Source organism: Accipiter gentilis, chromosome 23 (genome assembly GCF_929443795.1).
Source record: "Accipiter gentilis chromosome 23, bAccGen1.1, whole genome shotgun sequence".
Classification (NCBI taxonomy): Eukaryota; Metazoa; Chordata; class Aves; order Accipitriformes; family Accipitridae; genus Astur; species Astur gentilis.
Genome location: NC_064902.1, coordinates 1,450,234 through 1,468,124, shown reverse-complemented (window position 1 = coordinate 1,468,124; position 17,891 = coordinate 1,450,234). Strand labels below are relative to the sequence as shown.

The following is a 17,891-nucleotide window of genomic DNA, read 5'->3' as shown; positions in this document are numbered from 1 at the left end:
TTGCTCACAGTGAGTAGTAAGGCTGACTGTGACTTCTGGCAGTTTTTTAAGACCTTGCCTAATTTATGTTCTAGGCAGTGTTGAAAATATGTGAGTTAAGTTTTGTGAACTGACTGATTTTAAAGTCCTACCTATTTTTCTGCCAGTTCTTCATGCAGAATAGGAACCCAGCAACCTCCATGAGATGGTTCCACTATTTCGTCCCACTTTGATCTAGGGCTTAATGCAGGTGAGGTGTCAAGTGGCTGGAAGACAGGTCATTCCTAGTAAAAATACATATCCTACCTGTATTGTATGATTTACTTGCCTCATTTTGATTATCTACAAATAGAAGCACTCCTTTATGTCACAGGACAGCTCTTAGAAAGGGTCTTACAAGATCTGTTTCTGTCTTGTAAAGGGAATCTGGAGCACACATGCCAGCCAAAGAGATAACATGAGGATATGCTTGCCTGATAGCTCAAATCAGCTGCAGAAACACCACAGCTGCCTGCACCTGGCTCCACGTTCCAGGATCTCCCAGGTGAAGGCCTGAGGCCTGGTCTATCTGGGTGCTCTCCCCAGGCACAAAGCAGCAACAGAGAAAGACAGCAGAAGGAAGCGCACATATTTTTGACTGTGAGTCCTCATTTCACTGTTGACTAGTCTTAAATTTGCATGACTAACCCTGTGTTAGCAGTTTATATTTTTGCCGTTTATTTCACATAAGGTGAAAGCCTATTTTTGTCAGCCAACTAATTCTGTGTTTCTGGAAATCCTGCTTCCATTATTAGCAACCTGACTGCTTTTTACAAACTATGAATACCAAGTGAATATAACAATGTATTTTCCTTGTGGTGAAGACAGCATTTAAAGTACAGAACAGCTATTAAAGGCAGTAAAAAGTGCAATTTTTATGTTTTTCAATTTTTATTATGGTAGACAGGTAGTTTCATGTTAGAGATAAGCCTATCTGTAAGTGACATAATTACTCTTTAATTAAGATAATTATAAAAACAGGAATGTAAATACTCAAGGTATAGTATGCCTCAACATTTTTTCTTTCACTTTATCCACAAACTTATCTTGCATACCTAAACCCTGTTTTTACTTGATGATTACAACAGCATATGCTCAAAACTGAAAAAAGAGTAAGCAATTAAACTGTACGTAGACTGTTAGGTTTAATAGCTGAGAAAGACTTTTTGTTGTCATTTTCCTCATTTCTTCAACATGTAACCTTTTAGCTCATTTTCTAAGGAGCTAGTGGGATTTTTCCATCAGTCTCTGATACTGAACTTATTCCCAGCCAGATTTGTTCAAGGGGCAATACTTTCAAAGTTCCTTCATGTTTCATAAAAATATCTGGTCAAATGTAAGAGATTTTACTAGTATTGGAAAAGGCAGTAGCAGAGGGTGAATGACCCAGCTGCAAGAAAAGTTTTGTATTTTGAAACCACAGAAAGTCCAGCCACGAACCAGCAATCAGGGGCAAATCAAACTGTATTAGGTCTGCTGCTGGCAGAGTAGGTAATTTGTTTCATCTATTCTGATGTCATATCAAAATATGAATTTCTTGTGTGTCTTCTTAATATATAAATCTAGTGATTTGACTAGCACACACAAAATGCAACAGCAAATTCATCATTCTATTCTGATGAAGGAAAAATTAAGAGAATAACCAACTCTTTACAGTCAGAGAGCCCATTATTTCTAGGCTAGTTCCTGTATCTAGTCCTATATAGTAATGAGCAAAAGTTATTACAGACTGATGGCAGTTTTGTGATTATTTTTTATATGTATATAAAAAGGGGGGCATGCATATGGAATTAATGTTCTAGAGGAATACTTCTTATACTCAACTACTGCCTAGTAAATCTGTGTGCATGTTTCCCCTACTTTTTGTCTCTTTATGGAAAGTTCTTTCTCTGATGTGTCTGTGTTGCAAAGGGGCCCATGTTGTTCCTCTTTGAGTCTCACAGTGCTGTTCCCTTTTAATAATAGTGATTTTTCTAACTGGGTCAGTTGTTTAATTTTCTTTGGTCCCCTTTATTCAGCTGTCTATGACATTGCAGAATCTGACATGGAAGATCAATCCCATGAGTCCAAAAAGCAACATTTCTGGCACAGTTGCTGAGATGCTGTAGGAAAGCATTTCCAAATACTTGGAAGCTATATTGCACATTCATAATGTTCTATTATCACAGTTTGTTGTCTCTATGATCTGCCTGTGCTTGTTTTAGACAAATATAGTAGTAGTGTGGGAGTTGCATGCTCTAGTGCCAGAATCTCTATTATGCACAATGGGTGTAGGAAATCCCTGTATCTCCTGCGCAAATGTGGCACTGTAAATGAAAGCTCTTTGGCCCTAAGAAAAATAAAACATGTTAAAGACACACACAGAAGGAAAAAAAAAAGGCAAAAGCAGCACACCTGGATTACTTTTCAGAGTGTCAGTGTCAATACATATTGCTGCACGTTACCTATTATGGAACAGTAGTGGCTGTTTTCTGCTATGCTAATCTACATGAATCTGAATGATATCTTCTTGATTTTGTAAGACAACAAATGAATCTGGAAAGGATGCTGAGTACCCTCAATGCCCATTGAAAAGGGGGACTATATCAAATTAGGGGAAGATAAGAGCACTAAATACCTTAAAAATCCAAAGTTATCTGATGGCTTGTTCAAACTGGGAAACTCAAAGTTAAGTCATGTTCAAAGTGTAAATTCCATGAGCAGAATTGGCACATGTACAGAATTAACACCTTTTTACTACTGAAACAGAGAATCAACGGGGCATTTGTTGCACTTTAGCAAGTGTAAAAAATATATTCATACCCATTAATTCAGTTTAATGCAGCTTACTTCTCTGTGTGTCCTCTAGGAACTCAGTTCCACTGGGAAGACCACTAAAGTCTTGTGAAATGGAGGTGCCAACTTCTAGTTCTGCCTTTGCTTTGTGCAGAGCTCAGAATGACTCAAGTCTCCTGGACAATCACTTGACCTCTTTGTCTCATTTCAGCATAGAACAGTAATTTTGGCCACTTCACACAGGTTAGAGATTGTAGCTGCTGATGGCTGCAAATATTTTAAGTGTCTTTGATTGATGATACAATAACCCAGTGAAAAATTGTAATGTCCTTTCTTGGAAAAAATATCAATTCAAATCCAGCACACAGTGTGATAGGTCTGTCTGTACAAAAACTTCAGAAACTGGTGCATGGCCATCCTGAGTGCTGTCTGTCCAACATCACTTGCAACATGATTAAAATCAGTAAAGACTTCCCTTGACTTCAGGGGTATTTGGATGAGGTTTTAGGATTACATTAACTCTTTTGGTTATTGATATGTTGGTTTACTGGAAAATTTTAAAATTAAAAAAGTTTGTTTAGAAAACCATTCTAGTACTATGTTTTGTCGTTACCAAAATGAGGATGTATTCCATATCTCCAGAGGGTCTGACTTGAAGAAGTTTCCAGTCTAATTACTGCTTTGCTGAGGGTAGGATGTTCTTGAACAAGTTATGATGATGAATTCATACTCATTCTCTGAGGCTTCTGGAGGCTTTTAACTTACTAATTTAATAATAAAGATGATCAGAAGCCATTTCATTAGAACAGTCTTTGTTTAGACTCCACACTAAGCAAACTGTTCATCAGAGCGAACTGGTCATCCTAACCTTTGTAAAGAGAATGAAAGAAATGTACATGTTTTACTTAATTCACAATGATCCCCACTGGTCCATTATTTGAGTTTGTCAGTTGTTTATATTTAACTCTTACTGTCAAAGAATTGCTATCTTTTAAATGGGAAGCATGTGGACTATAATTATAACCCAGTAGAATTTTGAAAGTGTAATTTCCGACTGACCAGCTAGCTTCATAGCCTGTCTAAAGAAGCCTGATCTCAGCTGTGATCTTGCCACTGAACAACAGAACTTCTGAAGAGCTGCCTCTTAAAAACTGCCATCCAGAAATACGGTCTCAAATTTCAATAATTTGAATTGTACAGCGTCTTTAATTGTTTTGCCAAATCACACTGTACTACAGAACATACTGCTTTCTATTTTAAAGATGAGTTAGTTTATGAATGTAATCTGTTATAATTTCATCTGCTTATTAAAAATAGCTACTTAAGTTCCCTTAGTTGCAGCAAAAAGTTTGAAAATTTGAAAGTGAATCTGCAGTCCTCAAGATTCAATATCCCAAAGGCAAATAGTAATCCATATATGTGTTTATATATACCTATATTTATATATAAAGAGAGAGAGAGATCTCTTTTAAGCCTATGTGATGAGTTTTTGGGGATTGACTCATGACTTTTGAAAGTGTGAGGGGTTGGCAATACCGCAAAAACAGCAAATTAATCATACCTGTTGAAAAGAATTTTTAGGTTTATAGCTAGGACAGTGCAAATACTTGTTAGTGCTTTACTTTGTTGTGAAATGGCAGGTTCATTTTCTCATGAGATCATGAGTGTTAAAATTTTCTGTTGCCATTGTCTTCAGTTCAAGTTGAGTTGGTATAGGATGCCATGCATAATCATATGGCATATCAGTCTGGCCCACAAGATAACACGTCACCACTGTATGTCAGTACTCTATCAGCATGCTGCTAGCTGAGATTTGGTCTCTGACATTCATTAAATACCATGACTTGTTAGTACGTGCCCAAGGTATGAATGAAGGAAAAGGGAATCTTTTCCAGATCAAGATAATCCTTTCAAATTCCAGCGACAGAATTCTTGAAAACCAAGTGCTGTTGCAAAAATAAAACATAATCTTTTTCTGGAAAACCTTTTTTTTTTAAAAAAAAAAAAAAAGCATGGGTGGAAGAGAGAACAGACTGTAAAATTTAAATCAAAGGACAGAATCTGAATACAAAGTACAACATTCAAAATTTTGAACAATATCAATTATGCAGTGTCCTAACCTGTATATTCCAGACTTTTACAGAAGAATGGGTCATATATAAAAGCAGACAGCCAATTCAAAACAAGTCCAAGTTGGCAGTGACAGAAAATTTTTATGTTTCAAAAGACATTTTAGTGATTTCTCTAAGGAAGGTCATTCTGGATGCTGTTTGCAGATCACAGATGTCCTAATATAACCATTACTATTATTACTAAATGGCCCTTTTACTGACACTGTTAACAAAGCAGCCAAGTGGAGAATGATTCCTGAGGAGTGACTGGTGGCCTCTGCAGTGTGGCACTTGCAGTTCAGTGTCAGGACAGCGGAAACTCAGCTTGGTAAACTTTACCTCTGCTGTTGTCCTTGATGTCCCTTCTGAGGGTAGAAGCCAAAAAAGCTTCACATTTCAAGGCTCTTATTACACCTTCCAAAGAATGGGCATATTTTTTGTAAGGTAGCCATTGTTTTCCCCTAAATGCTCTAAATCTATAAGCTGATGGCTTAGGAAGGTCTTGTGCCCATGGCACCCTTCTTGATATTTTTAGGGCTTGTTAAAGAAGTAAGTAGTCTCTGAAAACTAACACTTCAATCCTTTTTAAAACTACTATAGTATTTAAACTTCACTACATTATGAGCCTTTTATTTAATGAAACAAAACAAATAGTCCATGTTAGACACCTGCTAAGCTGGACATTAGTATTAGTACCACTGTTCTTTCTTCTCTGGACAGTTTTATACGTCTTGTGTTCCATGCAATTGACTCTGTCACAGTGCAGCCACCTTAACCCTTTGCTGCAGGTTCACTTTCAGTTCAACAGGATAATTGATCAGCAAGGGTACAGCAGGCAGGTGGGAATAGTCTGGAATTTGCCTGAAAGGAAAAAGGATTAAAGAAACCTGGGTGCATATGTTGGACTGTAGCTCCTTTCCTGTTTGTGGTGGTGATGTGATTGGTATCTAATTGCTGCAGGGTTACCTTTAAACAAAAAACCAAAACAGCCCAGTAACTCACTTTCTAACAATCTGGTTGGGATAATTTATTTTACTTCAACTGAATGTCTCTCCAGGTGTTGGTGGTAAATGTACATAACATCCTGTTTCTTGGTCAGTTTTTGCTTATGCTTCTACTTCTTCCAACTTTTATCTGGAATTGATCCTGCAATATGTGGCACAGTTTTATGGTCCTTCACTGCATCTTCTTCACAGTAAATAATAAGAATGCTAATCAGGATGTTTCCCAATGCATATCTGAAATAGATTACATTTACCATTTGTTATTGATCACAAAGTTTACCAAATGTATCACATCTAATGGTGATTCTGTGACATGGACTCTTGGATTCTATTCCCTGAGGAGTCCTGGTTCCCTTTGTGAAGGCGTGCAAGTTGTTTTCCTCCATATGCCTCAATTTTCTTGTTTATAAATTGGGATTCCATATGGGTCTCCTTTTATAAAGCTGTTATTCCATTGTTGTCAGCAATAGTAATATCCTGCAGAATAAAATATTGATTGCTAATTTCTATCAAATCTCTCCATATTGTATTTGTGGGGTAATGCATTTGCCTTTGTATCTTTTGCAATAGCATAGGAGGTGAGAGCCAGATCATGCCCTATACAGGCAAAAATTGCATGGGCCAGGAAACTTTGGAAATTGATAAATCCAAGGAAATGCTTTGAATTTCCTTATCAGAGGAGTGGCTTTGCCTTTGTCTCTCTGTACAGGGTGTGGCCCTGCTAATCTCTGAGTGCCTCAAATCCTGGAGGGAAAATACATGAATTACAGGTATTGCAGAAGGGATGTGAGGTTTAGGTAGAATTCAGGTCCTCATTCTCCACTTTGTTACTCCGCTTTTATGCCAGTATTGATTCCAATAATGGTGCGTCGGCACTGTAATGCTGATATAATAGTTTCCTTTCTGACTGCTGCTCCAGCTCTCAGTCTCAGTGGCATTACAGCTGGCAGCCAGTGACAGCTAGCTCCAAGCACCACCGCTCAGTGGGGGGGGAACAAGGAATTAATGCCAAGAGGCAAACATTGATTAATGTACTTGAGAATTAATCCATTTTTTTATGCCTGGTTGGGAAATGATTCAAATTATAACCCTTGTAGGTTGCATATTTAGTAATATGATAGGAAATACATGGAATGTAAAACAAAATTTAGGAGTATAAGTAATAAGTAAATTGACATGTTCTGCCACCTTTATGTAATCCCCTAAATACCATATGGATTAACAGTTCACAAGTTACATTCAAATGTTATAGAAGTTGTGGATGTAGTAGTGTGCAGCTTAATGAGATGTGATATACTGTTTGTGTGCTAAACTGGAATGCAAAAAAATACACTGGTTGAATTAAGCTATCCTCACACGTTTTAGGTACATAAGGCAGAGGTGGACAAATTACAGATAGCAAGTTGCAGCTTAGCACGCCCCAGCCCTCTCTCATCTGATCTTATCTGATGTGTCAGGAGGTGACAGGCTACATCAGGCCATACAGAGGTCAGGGCCTCACAAGAAGTCTCATAAGGTGGAGGGAAGGATAGGGACACACAAGTTGTTTATCAGGGGTGAGGGAAGCAGGACGCAGCTGGGGTATTTGCCTGTTGAAGTAGAGGGTGATCACAGACACAGATCACAGGTAAAGGCTACAAGTTTAATGACGTTCAGGCCATAGAGCCCATGGAGGATGAGACCCTGGTGTACGTATGCCTTGCAGGATGTGGACAAGCCTGACTGGAGAAGCAGAAAATACAGAAACCTGGGCTGGGATCTTGGCTTGCAGAGAGCTTGGAGTCTTGGATAGGAGAGCAGGAGGTAGAGTGCTTAGGACTGGGCCACACAAAGGTGGCTCCAGACCACATTAAAGTTCTGGAAAAGGACTGGTAATTTTATCTTTTCCTCTAGCCTTTTCCCCCTACACTGATAGGGGAAAATAATAAGAAAAATCCCACTTTTGCTAAAAGGCAGGAACTGATTCTAAATGTAGTTTCAGACTCTGCATGCATTGGGATCTATAGTTTTGTGCGTCTTGGGGATGAAAGGCTATGACTGGTTGAAGGGGTAGAACTGTAAAACCATTGATCTCCCCATGCCTTTTCAAAACTCCAGAGATTGCATTAGTATGTGACCACGAAGAAAAGAATAAGTATGAAGTTCCTAGTGGAACAATACTCACAAAATCGTTTAGCTAGCCTGGGCTTTTGTGAAAGTCTTTTGTGACCTGAGGCAAGCTCAAGATCCCTTTTATGTAAGCAGTGACCAGTCAAGTCCTACCTGACCCTGTGGTTGGAATTAATACAAAAGTGATTAAAAGTCTCCATTGTTCATCTTTCTGTCTCTCCCACCATACTGCTGAGTACATTTCCATCTCTCTGGAGTAATTAGCCTTGAATTTTGTTGTTTTAAAATACCCTTTTGTTCATTTTTTGCAAAAAATAATTATTGGGAATTCTTTTACTGTTTCAGTGTGTCACGCATTACTCCAGTAAATAACTTTAAAAAATCAAATATTGATTTATATGTTTGGCTTCCCTTTGTTCTATACAAGAGCAATGATTTCACTTAGCTATTATGATGGATAAAACTTCAGAGATAATTAAATACATTAAATCCCTAAGGGAAGACTTACTTCAGGTCTGAACTATTCAGACTTAAAAGCATTTGGAAAGTGTTAAACCCACTATCATTTCAATATTGTGACTTTAAAAAAATCAACAAACCCTCACTGAACAGATACAGTGCAAGTAACTGTTATTTGTTAAAGGCATTTTCCTTTATTCTAACAAAAAAATCACTAGACCAAGGCTATTTCTTTGACTAATTATATGTTTTATGCAACCTTTTAATATAACCACGTTAGTTGAATAAGAAGTCTGACTTAAGATACTTTTAAAAATTATGTACAACTGTAGCCAGGTGTTTAAGAGTCTTGTTTATTCATATCATTGGCACTGCCAGATTGACACTGCTGTGCTAAGACTAGTAAAGCCTGTTCATGTGCCTTTTTTCCCCCTGCCTGAAACCAGCCTTTCCCTTTTCAAATACATGCTTAATTAACATGGGCAAGAACAGAAAAATTGTTTAAAATTGCCGTCTTACTGGAACATAACAAGTTAATACTTCAAGACTTGTTAGATATTCAGGATTATTCCTTTGACAGCAGTATATTTAGTACACAAATGCTGAGAGCAGCACATATCTCCTGCATCTTCTACATTTGTTCTGGATGGACTCAGGACTTGCTGATCATATTAATGCAATTGTCACCTGGTTGTCACCCGAGCTAGTCAGGAGATATTGAACCAAGCAGTCCTAACTAGGAAACCCTAGAAAATCATTAACTGAAATTATTTGTGCTGTGAGTTATGTTTAAGTCAAAATACGATTTTTCTACATTTCTTTTTATGTAAAAATGTGTTTTTTCAACTTTTGCAGAAAAGCTGAAGTTGGAATAAGGAACAAAGCATCAAATTACCTGAAAAAGCAATATTAACATTCCACGTCAAAATCTAAGTCATCTTAAAAACTGTCATGCATCAAAACTGAAATAAAGGAGGTAAGAATGTATCTATGGTGCAAATGTCTTCCCTCAATCAGGCATTGTTGCCATGCAGTAGTGCCATATCCTGAGGGTCCCTGTTAGATTAGAGTCCATGACAGCAGAGCCATATCAAGCAATGACTGACTTTTTGGTCAATTTCTCCAGTCCGTGTTGATCAAGACTAAGGGGTTTATGTAGAAAGCCCAGTTCTGCCTTCAGGCTGGAATAGTAAGCTACCATAGGAGCTGGTGCAGGCTGTATGTGTTTGTAGGGACAGAGTTTGGCCACGAGTTTCTTAGATGAGATGAATCTAAGCTTTCTGAATGTATTATTGCTGGTTTTGCATCTGACCAAATATAGGGAGTATCAGGGGTGTGTTATACTGGTCCTTAAATTTTTTGGCTAAGATACAGCTGTGAACAGAAAGATTAGACCCTAAAATAAACAAAATAAGATTGTCAAAGCTTTTTTTTTTTTTTTTTTTTCTTTTACAAGAAAAGCAAGTGTTCATGCTGACTAGATTGATCCAGGAGGACCCAACCTATTTTATCTTGCTTTTGACAACAGATCTTGACAACCATTGGTCTGAGACAACCATTAACCATTTTAAAGCAACCCTTCAAATCACTGTTTGCTTAGTTGTAATTATGGTACAGTGCCATACAGTGCCAGCAGTCAAGGCAATCTTTACCTATGATTCTGTAAAAAGAATATGTGAATCAGAAGATTTATTAGCTAGAGAATGAATCCAGTAGATGATAATGTGGGAGACGTGGCATCTCTGTTTTGCCTGCTTTATGAATAAAATTCAGTATTTGTAAGTGTAATGAAAAAAAAGAAACCTTTTTAATATTAAAAGGGTTAATTCTTAACTCATTTCTCTTTCACAGACAAGACATATTTTCTGTAAGTCATAAATAACACATTTTAATAAACTGAGACTTTGATTACTTCATGTGGTCCAGCTTGCATTGTAATTTTGCAGAGACTGTTTGACACTGTTCCAACATCCAGTTTCTGTTGTGCATATTAAAAGATCTACATATTTCAGATGTGTACAGGTCTTCATGGTCCACTAGTGAACAGTGTTATTACTGAAAATATATTTGACTTTCTAGCAAAATAATTGACTTTTAACAGAAAGTGATTTTATTTTTTTAAAAACACTTCATTGTTTTCATGATTTACCTTTAATTTATGTTCCTGTACTATACAGTCATTTTTCTCAAACTGCACTAATTTTATAGTTCAAACAAGGCTTCCATTTCACCCTTGAGCCAGGATCCCTGATTTTTCTTTCAACTGGGAGTGCACAAGCCAAATTTTTGGAATCGGTTCAAGGTCAAATTCAGTTCCTTGGAGTTTTGTCTTGAATGTGAACTTCAACAAGGAATTAGAAAGTGTTACTTTTTCTTGGTGACAAATACTAGCCAATATGTTGGTGGTGGCATTAAAAGAGTAAGAGGGCTAATGCTGGCATTTGCTACATTGCTGGAAGGAGCTTTACTTTAACTGTTCCTAGGGACTAGAAACTAATTCAAGCAGCATCTAATTTGTCCTCTTTTAATTTACTTTTATTGATTATATCACTGGAACACCCATTTGGTAGAGAACATTTTTATGTTATCACAGATCATTCCCCCCCTGATCCCCAGAAAAAGGAATAAGGAATTAATATACTTACAAGGAGTTCAGCAGGTGCATGTTAAATTACTTGAAATTTTGTGTTTATGTCTATCTTGGAAAAAAATGTGTCTTATGTAATTGGAAAACTGCTTATCTCTATCTAATTAGGAGTACAAGAAATAGTGGCTATAAAATATTATGTGTAATTAAGTAAACTGTTCTAGAAGGTCAAAACTATCCAGTACTGCATATGAGTCAGAATTACTTTAAGGCTTGGCAGGGGGGTACAATCTCTTTACTTTCAGTCCAATGGGTGAGGGTCAAAAATCACTGACCTCTGACAAGTGCTCACTTAAATGAGTTAGTGCTTCCAGTCTACTTCCTCACCAAACATGTCTACATAGTATGAACCCGTATCACAAATTGTCCTGAATGGATCTTTTGCCAGCAATTCTGGAGAACAGAAAGGCTTACTGTGACAGGTTTTTCACAAATATAGGAGATTTCATAAGAGAAATTTTAATGTTTTCACTCACTTTAGGGGAACCTTTCATTAGGTAGCTGTAAACGTGCAAAAATGTAGAAGGCAACTATTTACTAAACTTTAGTTTCTACAGTAAGCTGTTTGGGCAGCCCGGAGCAATAGATGAGACCCTGCCCCACGTTTCAGCAGAATGAGCAGAAGAGAACTTATTCCAGAAAGCCTGAATGGTTTTCTCTGTTCACAACAAAATATTATGAACTTTTCTCCATATGTCTACTATTTCACTATCTTTTCATTAAACCAGATGACATGAAGAAACTTTGCGTTTCTGTCATTGTAGGTTTCTTGTAGCACTGGACAGTTTTCACACGGGTGACCTGCTCTCCCTCCCTTGAAAATTATTTTGCTGTATGAACAAATAGCATGATCGACTTTGTTTTCTACAGCACATCTACTAGTAGCTGCAGCCACCAGGTAAGCAGCTATTCAGAGCACATATGATACAACTGTGCCACTATTTTGACAGTGAAGTTCTGAAGTCCTGCAAAGGTCCTCATTAAAAACCATCCATTGCTGCTAAGATTGTAGCCATGCTTTCCTGTCTGTGGAATTCCTTTGTTCAGATCTGACAGTTCATCTTTAACCTTGATTATTTATGGTTTACTTGATTTTGGCTGAGCTGAGTTCAGGTCTGAGCAATTTTCAAGCGACTTTGTACATGATGAACACTTCACTAAACTTGCTACCAATGCCTTTGATCAATGTTCTCTTATAAAACTAATTATTCAAAACAAAACAGCCTACTGATGTAGCTCTTAGCTTGCTTTTGAACTGTCAGACTGGTGGATAGTGCATATTTTCTAATTGTAAATGATAATGGTATTTATTGCTCCTTATTATTGCTTTTACTGAATGGTCTGCTGTAATTTGGGGCTTTTCTGTTAACTTACCCAGATGTATTACTCACTTGTGCAGTGTCAATGAAATAGCTCCTGCACAGCAGCATAAATGGATAAAAAGACTGCTGAAGAATTTCCTATGAAAAAAGAATAAGCCATTCATACGAGCAACATACAAAAGAGCAGACCAAGGATGAGAATCATTTCAGTGTGGTTGCAGGAGTTACAGTAAAGCATTCTTAGATAGCTTCAGGGAAGAAAGGTGTTTGAAGGAAGAATTTAAATGAAAAGTCAGAAATCATCTGAGGCTTCAAGACTGGGGAGGTTGTCTCTGGGATGAGTGGTAGGATAGAAGAAGTGAAGACAAGAATAGGAAGAGACTGTAAAAAGCAAGTTATGGAGAGAGTATCAGTCTAGAGGAAGTAAGCCTTGAGCAACAAATCACTTGAGGCTGTGACAGTATCCATGTACTTTATTTTTTTCTTTTTCAGCTGTTGAATAGAAGCTGATTTTGTATCAAGCTTTGTAGGTTTATAAAGAGATCAGTTACTTCTTGTTTAAGTTCCATCAGAAGTTTATTGTCACACTTCAGTCTTCCCAAATCACAGCACAGAACCAGAGCAGGTAGAATAATGCAAAGCACCTTAAAGCTTCTTTTTGAGCCTGTGTGAACTACCCATAACACTGCCCACAGTGATATGTTATAGCTGAGACTTTGTGATATAATTCATTTAAATTTTCATTTTTTTTGTGAACTGCTGTCTCTTTTGATCAGAAAAAAAGAAATGCCAGAAAAGAGAGTCGCCAGAAAAGAAATCTTCCTACCAGCTTTCAAGTTCTACATGTCATACTATTTTTTATTCTTTACTGGTCATGTGGAAAGAGCTGTTCTTCCTGAGGCTTCCTTATTTTACTGTGTTTGAGGATTATCCTCTTATAGGCATTTCCTACTCAGAGTTAATTTTGGCCATTGTGTATTCCCTCAGGTTACTGTCTGCTGTAATTGGTGCTCCTATTGATTTCACTGGAGTCAGAAATCCAAATGTTGAAGGTGTACTAAACGGTTTGAGCAGCAAATATTACTATTTGATATTTTTAATAATTTTGTCCATGTTGTGACTTAGTTGAAAAAGGCAATGATTATGATTACTTTGCATTTGAGTTGTGTTAAAAACCTGTAATATCTGTCTTTATGTAACTTGTGTAAAAGTATTTCCAAGAGGCTTCCAATTTTACAATAGAAAATAATTAATTGAGCTACTTTGGCCTATCATGCCCCAGTATGATTTCGTCTGTTGTCCAAAATGGCAGCATTGACCTTTGTGTATACTTCCTTTAGTAATGCAAGCTTCTTAATGTAAAATGTACACAAACCCTGGCTGGACTGATGAAATTATTTAGTGTTTGCACATGACTATGTCCATAAAAACACGAGGAGTCATGTATGAGTCCCTCCATAAAAAAAAAAAAAAAAAAAAAAAAAGTTGGTTTAGGCTTGTATGAAATGACTAACTAGACTTCTGATACTAGAAGATGCAGCCTTCCATATCTAACAAGACACCTTGCTAGACAAGGTTTTAATCTAGTGGTTCTTCAGGTTCTGCTGGGTCTTTTGTCCCTTCTTCAGTAAGCTCATGAGACAAATCTGACTGGGAAAGCATGGAAAGGGCATCAACTGGAAACTTTCCTATGGGACTGAAGCCAAATATAGTAGGAGAAAACAGTGGTTCATGCATTTGTCAGTAAAGACTGACATGCGCATCCGAGAATGGAGTTTGTGTACGTTCTTTGGGGAGTGACAAATGGTGATGCTTGGTAAAATCCAACTACAGATTTTATGAGACTGTAACTGGGCCTTTAATATCTACTTCTTCATGGATTTGCTTGTTTCTTTCTTTTTTCTGGGAGTACGTAAAAGTCTATTACAAAATACTACCAGGCTTGTTTCCTCTTGCTATTGCAAAATGTTCGTAAAAAAGAATAGTACTCTCATTTGTACTTCATCCAAATACAGACACCTCATTACTGTTCAGATCTAAGTTTTCATTGTCTTTACTGTGTATGAACTGAATTCATCTGGTCTATCATCAAATATTTCAATTAAATTCTCAAGCTAGGAGTTTAGCTGCCTGAATCTTATGTATAGTTTGCAGTCCTCTTCCCTCTCAAAGTGCCTCTCTCTTCATGGACTGTAGAAGATAGCTTTAAAGCTTAGGTATTTCATTTAACCCGAGTCAACTGAATCTGGGCCTGACACCCACTGTGAAGGCAGTAAAACCATAGGTGCGGTCTGTTTCTTTCATTCTGATATCCCTCACACTGGAATAAAATTTTCTTTTTGTTTCAATGGAATAACTTCTTATTAATCCCTCTACAAATAAGAGTAGGAGCTGGTCTGCAAATGTTGAATTATTCATTGTATCTCTCCAGCAGGGCTTTCTAAGATACCCAGTATCTTTGATCTATGACATCATTAGTTGTGAAAGCTAAGTGGAGACATTCTACAACTGAAATGTAAATTCCCAGCTATGACCTGAAACATAAATTCCAATAATATTCCTCCTTCAGGTGATCTCTTATTTCATATAAAACCTAGTTTAACAAATGTTCACCACCCCCACTGCAGTCAGATTTGTGCAATTTGAAAGCAATGATGCACAACTAATTGCTGGTGCATTGTGCTCAGTTATAGCAGCTGTGAATGATTTCCAGAAGTTGATTATTCTTGGATGAATGATTTTCTTACCTCTAGTACATCCAGGATTGCTGAAGTATGATTTACTTTTACTGCTATGATAGACAACTAACCAAATGTTATGCCTCAGTGATACATCAGTCTGTGGTGGTGAAATTCATTTCACACATTGCAGTGGATATGTTCTCTGATGTTTTTTGACATTGATGTTTTATGTCTGCATGGTGTACATATTCACCAGGCCACATGATTTGGAAAAGCAAAGGCTAAAATGGAATTTAATACCTTTAAATTTGATCCAAAGTCTTCAAAGGGTTTCCAAAAAAAGAATTATGCATACTGGCAGGAGACAGTGTTTGCAGATGTAATACTCATACTCTTTTCAGTTGTAGAATATGCAAAAAATAAACAACACCAAATTCATTCTTCATGGCAGCCAGATAACTTCAGTGGACTTCTCAGAAGAGTGAAATTAACCCTAACTGTTCAAAGCAAGGTAACTATCAACATATCTGTCTGTAGGCTGGTCAATAGGGTTATCTGCTAAGATGTTCAGAAAGTATTAGTTCATCCAGCAACTTTAAGCAGTCTCTTATAGTTTTGACAAATTAACTGAATCTTTTGCATTCAAAGCCACTCACAGATATGAAGGCCAATTCTCAACATCCAGTCCTCAATGCTGAAATAAACAGGAGGGAAATTATTAAAGAGGTTTAAATGAGTAGAAGCTTAAATTTCTATTTCAAAGAATTGGGGAATGGATTTTCAAAGGCATTTGGGTAACTAGACACAATGAATGGTATGTATGGCCTGCCACTCAGCAGAAGGCAGCATTCTTCAATGTTTTCTGATGCTCCCATGGGAATAGAAGTTCTTGGAGGGCATTGTTGCAGCAAGACGGTGGCTGTGGCCTAAAAAGCACTATCAGTCTGTCTTAAAAGATGATGCAGCCAGAGTGGGACTTTCACAGAAGCTGGATGAGGCAGATGCCCAGTGCTTATCAAAGTCATGCATTTGAGATCCTAGGAAATACTTAGTGCAGACAATCGGGTGTCTAAATGGCATCATAAAACAATGCACTAAGTTTTACTTTTGGTAAAAGTCAATGGGATTTAGCTCCTCCAGTCTCAATTTGTTTTTTTTAAAGCAAGTTACCAAATTTTTGAAAAGTTAGTCCAGGGTGTATTGTTATCCATTAAGGTTGGAACTGCCAAGACCAGATCCTAATATGATTACTTAGACAAAACTATCACTGAAGTTCTGGAGTTTTGCCCAAATCAGGACTTCAGTGTTCAGCCCTTCAGCTTTTATGTCATCAGCAATCATAATGAGGTTATTCGTTCTCAGCTAAATAGTATCTAGCAAAAAGTCATCACACTTGTTTGACAGAACAAAATATGTTTTTGTGTTAAAATTGTGCTTCAAGATTACAAGCACTGTTTACACCCAGGAAATTGCTTCATTTGTAGCAATTTCCTTTTCTTTAATTCCATTTCCAATTCCCATTATGAAACTCCCAGGCATGTGGTATGGTCCAATAAATAGGTGGAGTAGGACCAAAAAGGAGGAAATACCTGCCCTTTTGTACATTTTACTCCCATTTAGAGAAGGAAAGTAAAAGAAACATATGCAGAAATTCCAAATGTAAGCAGTTAAAATAATTAGCAACAAGATTAGTACTTGATTAACACTTTTTAAAAAATTTTTCCGTACCTCCCTTCACAACCAGATGTAAATGGAACATAGTAGCTGACGTACTAATAGCCCTTCTGTGGAAATTCCAGTGCAGATTATGAAACTACATCCCTCGACTCTGCTACAGACAGAGGTGAGTATCACTATACCTGGCTTACAGAAAAGCTGAATGGCTGCAAACTTCTCTCTAAGCCATATGCAAGGTCAGTCATAGAGCCATAAGTAAATGCAAACCAGCTGGATCCCACCCCTTGTTTTGTTCTATTTACCCACTTCCTACTTTACAACAGAAAATGTCCTCAGCTGGACTGTGGGAGGCAGTTTTGTGTATAAGTCTGAGAGGGCCCTGTGGTTATCCAGACCTTGCTCCAGTGGGACACTGCTGGTATTGGCTTCACTCCTCCTTTCCCAGGCTACGACGGCAAATCAAGGGTGTTTCCCTCCTGCTACCATTGGCACAATGCTGCTGGCAATCTGCATGTTCCCAGATCTGGTGTGAGTTTGTTTAAATACCAGGTAGGGGTGTCAGAGTGCTGCCCTTGCTTTGTTTGGAGTGTGATTACATTAGCACAAGTATTATTAGCACAAGTGCCAGCAGCAACTGAAAAGGTGGCAACAAAGAGCATTGCTGGGCAGGGAGGAGCAGCATGTTTAACACAGGAGACAGGCACTGGCATGGAAGTGCAAGCGCCAGAGCAAACAAAAGAAAAAAGAAGTTGGTATATATTTTTCTTCCTTGATAACAGAACTGGCTTAAACAGAGAGGGGAATCAGAATGCTAGGAATTACATTCCTGAAGACAGCAGTTTAACGTAGTGGCATGATATCCCACCTCTCCCATACTCCAGCCCTTTCTTTCCAGTCTGCAGCTATTCTTTTATACTAGACTCCAGCTTTGCTTGTCCTTAGGAAAGGCTCCTGTTTCTATTGACAAATGTCTTCTGATGCAATGTCACTGTGAGTTTCATGTCCATGTTTATAACAGGGTGTGTAGCTCTTCAGTTTCCTACAAATAAAATGAGATATGATTGCAAATCTGAATGTGCTGAAGGAAT

The 17,891-nt window shown here is 37.6% G+C and overlaps 1 long non-coding RNA gene across 1 annotated transcript in view; it reads left to right on the top strand.

Annotated features, from left to right (window-relative positions):
- The first annotated feature begins 406 nt into the window (after positions 1 to 406).
- Positions 407 to 17,891, top strand: part of LOC126049539 (uncharacterized) — a 154,973-nt gene continuing 137,488 nt past the window's right edge. The window contains exons 1-3 of the long non-coding RNA XR_007509240.1: positions 407 to 618; positions 9,332 to 9,452; positions 11,888 to 12,021. This is a non-coding gene — a long non-coding RNA (uncharacterized LOC126049539). The remainder of the gene's footprint in view (positions 619 to 9,331; positions 9,453 to 11,887; positions 12,022 to 17,891) is intronic.